Source organism: Tarenaya hassleriana, unplaced genomic scaffold, assembly GCF_000463585.1.
Source record: "Tarenaya hassleriana unplaced genomic scaffold, ASM46358v1 Cleome28, whole genome shotgun sequence".
In the NCBI taxonomy this organism is placed as follows: Eukaryota; Viridiplantae; Streptophyta; class Magnoliopsida; order Brassicales; family Cleomaceae; genus Tarenaya; species Tarenaya hassleriana.
This window is the reverse complement of record NW_010966021.1, coordinates 926860-931333: the sequence shown is the minus strand read 5'-3', so window position 1 is coordinate 931333 and position 4474 is coordinate 926860.

Below are 4474 nucleotides of genomic sequence, written 5' to 3'. Positions count from 1 at the left end.
AAATTTATTGAGTTTTAAAGATATCCGACAAAATGGATATCATATTGAAACTATGAATGAGGATGATACTGAATATTTATATATCACCTCAATTAATTCGGGACAAAAGTATGTGTTGGAAAAATTACCCACTCTATCCTCGGGATTATATTATACTAATATCAATGTGATTGAATCACATGTTATAGTAAACCAGAAGTTTACTGATACATTCAAAGTTTGGCATGATCGATTGGGTCACCCTGGTGCTATCATGATGAGAAAAATTATCGAAAATTCTCATGGTCACCCATTGAAAAACCAGAAGATTTTTCAATCGGATGAGTTTTCTTGTGATGCATGTTCCAAAGGAAAGTTAATAATTAGACCATCACAAGTTAAAATCGGGTATGAATTACCATCATTTTTAGAAAGAATTCATGGTGATATCTGTGGACCCATTCATCCACCATGCGGACCATTTCGATATTTTATGGTATTAATTGATGCTTCAAGCAGATGGTCGCATGTATGTCTTTTATCATCACGAAATCTGGCATTCGCCCGATTATTAGCTCAAATAATTAAACTAAGGGCACAATTCCCAGAGTATCCGATCAAGAAAGTGAGACTTGATAATGCTGGAGAATTTACATCACAAGCTTTTGATGATTACTGTGTAGCAATGGGTATTGATGTTGAACACCCAGTTGCACATGTACATACACAGAATGGGTTGGCAGAGTCATTAATCAAACGACTTCAGTTGATTGCCAGACCATTGATAATGAAAACAAAATTACCCATTTCTGTGTGGGGACATGCTATTTTGCATGCTGCATCATTGATTCGTATCAGACCAAGTGCATATCATAAGTATTCTCCATTGCAATTAGCATTTGGTCAAGAACCTAATATATCGCATATAAGAATATTCGGATGTGCAGTATATGTCCCGATTTCCCCACCACAACGGACAAAAATGGGACCACAAAGGAGACTTGGAATATATATTGGATATGATTCGCCATCCATTATACGATATCTGGAGCCACAAACTGGAGATGTTTTTACGGCTCGTTTTGCTGATTGTCATTTTAATGAAAATGAGTTCCCACCATTAGGGGGAGAAAATCATAGAATGGTGGGAAATGAAAATGATCTTAATTGGTGTACACCATCATTATCCCACTTTGATCCCCCAGCAAAACAACGAGAACTAGAAGTTCAAAGGATTATACATTTGCAGAATATTGCAAACCAGTTACCTGATGCGTTTGCAGATACAACTAGAGTAACAAGATCATATATAGATGCTGCAAATGTTCCTGCACGGATTGAAATTCCGAAAGAACAAACTAGAGAAAATTCGACAAACGATTCCAAAACACGCCTGAAGCGTGGACGACCTATTGGTTCTAAGGATAAAAACCCCCGAAAGAGCAAAGGGCCCAAGAAAAATGAAATGCTCAATTCGGAGGAACGCGTTCCAAATCAAAGAAATGAAGTACCTTGTGATGGTGGTATAAATCCAGATAATGAAAATCATGAGATCTCGATCAATTATATCAGTAATGGTACATTATGGAATCGAAAAGAAATCAAAGAGATTGATGATATATTTTCTTATAATGTATCAAAGGAAATCGATGAAAATGAGGATCCAGAACCCAGATCTGTTTTGGAGTGTCAAAAGAGACCAGATTGGAATAAATGGAGAGACGCAATACAAGCTGAATTAGATTCGCTTAATAAGCGAAAGGTATTCGGACATATTGTTATTAAACCGAAAGAAGTTTCTCCTGTTGGATGTAAATGGGTGTTTGTGCGGAAAAGAAATGAGCACAACGAAATTGTAAGATACAAAGCTCGTCTTGTCGCACAAGGTTTTTCCCAAAGACCAGGAATAGATTACGAAGAAACTTATTCTCCTGTTATGGATGCTATTACATTCCGATACCTAATTAGTCTTGCAGTTACAAAGAATTTAGAAATGCGTCTCATGGATGTTGTTACTGCTTATCTATATGGATCACTTGACACGAGTATCTATATGAAAGTCCCTGAAGGATTTAAAATGCCCGAAGCATTGAAAACAAAACCACGAGAGTTATGTGCTGTCAAGTTACATCGATCATTATATGGGCTAAAACAATCAGGGCGTATGTGGTATAAACGCTTGAGTGAGCACTTATTGAAAAATGGATATTCAAATGATCCTATATCACCATGTGTATTTATCAAAAAGACAATGTCCGGGTTTGTGATTATTGCTGTATATGTCGATGATTTGAATATCATTGGTACTCCCCACGAAATCCAGGATGCATCCACTTATTTAAAAGGGGAATTTGAGATGAAAGATCTTGGACAAACCAAGTATTGTCTTGGGCTGCAGATAGAACATTTGAAAGATGGAATCTTTCTACATCAATCAAATTATACAAAACGGGTACTAAAACGATTCAATATGGATAAGGCAAACCCACTTAGTACCCCGATGGTTAATAGAACATTGGACATTGAAAAGGATCCATTTCGTCCTCGCGAAGGTAATGAAGAGATACTTGGTCCTGAAGTACCGTATCTAAGCGCAATAGGAGCTCTTATGTATCTTGCAAATTGTACTAGACCGGATATATCATTTGCTACCAATCTATTAGCAAGATACAGTTCTGCCCCAACACGAAGACATTGGAATGGGGTTAAACATATATTTCGTTATCTTCAAGGAACTATTGATCTTGGGTTGTTTTATCCTAAAAGCACAAAACAAGAAATTGTTGGTTTTGCAGATGCAGGATATTTATCAGACCCACATAAAGGCAGGTCACAAACAGGCTATGTCTTCACAATCAATGGAACTGCGCTAGCCTGGCGTTCTCAAAAGCAGACCCTAGTCGCTACATCAGCTAATCATGCCGAGGTCATAGCATTACATGAGGCGAGCCGAGAATCATGATCCCCCAGCAAAACAACGAGAACTAGAAGTTCAAAGGATTATACATTTGCAGAATATTGCAAACCAGTTACCTGATGTGTTTGCAGATACAACTAGAGTAACAAGATCATATATAGATGCTGCAAATGTTCCTGCACGGATTGAAATTCCGAAAGAACAAACTAGAGAAAATTCGACAAACGATTCCAAAACACGCCTGAAGCGTGGACGACCTATTGGTTCTAAGGATAAAAACCCCCGAAAGAGCAAAGGGCCCAAGAAAAATGAAATGCTCAATTCGGAGGCTACACAGTAATCATCAAAAGCTTGTGATGTAAATTCTCCAGCATTATCAAGTCTCACTTTCTTGATCGGATACTCTGGGAATTGTGCCCTTAGTTTAATTATTTGAGCTAATAATCGGGCGAATGCCAGATTTCGTGATGATAAAAGACATACATGCGACCATCTGCTTGAAGCATCAATTAATACCATAAAATATCGAAATGGTCCGCATGGTGGATGAATGGGTCCACAGATATCACCATGAATTCTTTCTAAAAATGATGGTAATTCATACCCGATTTTAACTTGTGATGGTCTAATTATTAACTTTCCTTTGGAACATGCATCACAAGAAAACTCATCCGATTGAAAAATCTTCTGGTTTTTCAATGGGTGACCATGAGAATTTTCGATAATTTTTCTCATCATGATAGCACCAGGGTGACCCAATCGATCATGCCAAACTTTGAATGTATCAGTAAACTTCTGGTTTACTATAACATGTGATTCAATCACATTGATATTAGTATAATATAATCCCGAGGATAGAGTGGGTAATTTTTCCAACACATACTTTTGTCCCGAATTAATTGAGGTGATATATAAATATTCAGTATCATCCTCATTCATAGTTTCAATATGATATCCATTTTGTCGGATATCTTTAAAACTCAATAAATTTCTTTGTGACCTTGAGGAAAATAATGCATCTTTTACCGTAAATTTTGTTCCTCCTGGCATAATGAAATCGGCTCTTCCAGAGCCTTCGATTATTTTTGCATTTCCAGATATAGTAGTAACATTTCCTTTGTTTATTCTCAGATTCGAGAAATATTTTCTTTCTTTCAGAATTGTATGTGTTGTAGCACTATCTGCCAAACATATATCTCCTCCTCGGTCCGCAGTTTTGGCCATATTCGTTTTCTATTCAAGAACAAAGCAACATTATAAAAAAAGATAGATTAATAACAGATAATATCAATACTAACTTATAAAGCAGAAATAGTCATACAAGACACAACAACATATCATATTTATACATGAAAATGCATATGCAAATAATATTGATTATATGAAGTAAACAAGTATTTATAGTTTTTACTAACGGTGGCTCCAAGGGGGAGTGTTATAAATAAAATATATTTATGGTGGAGCCCACCGTTACTGTTCACACCGACTTACTGTTCATATATACGGTATTGTTCACACCGACCGTATACGTGAACAGTAACTTCGGGATTTCTATAAATAGGTCATTTGGGTTCTTTC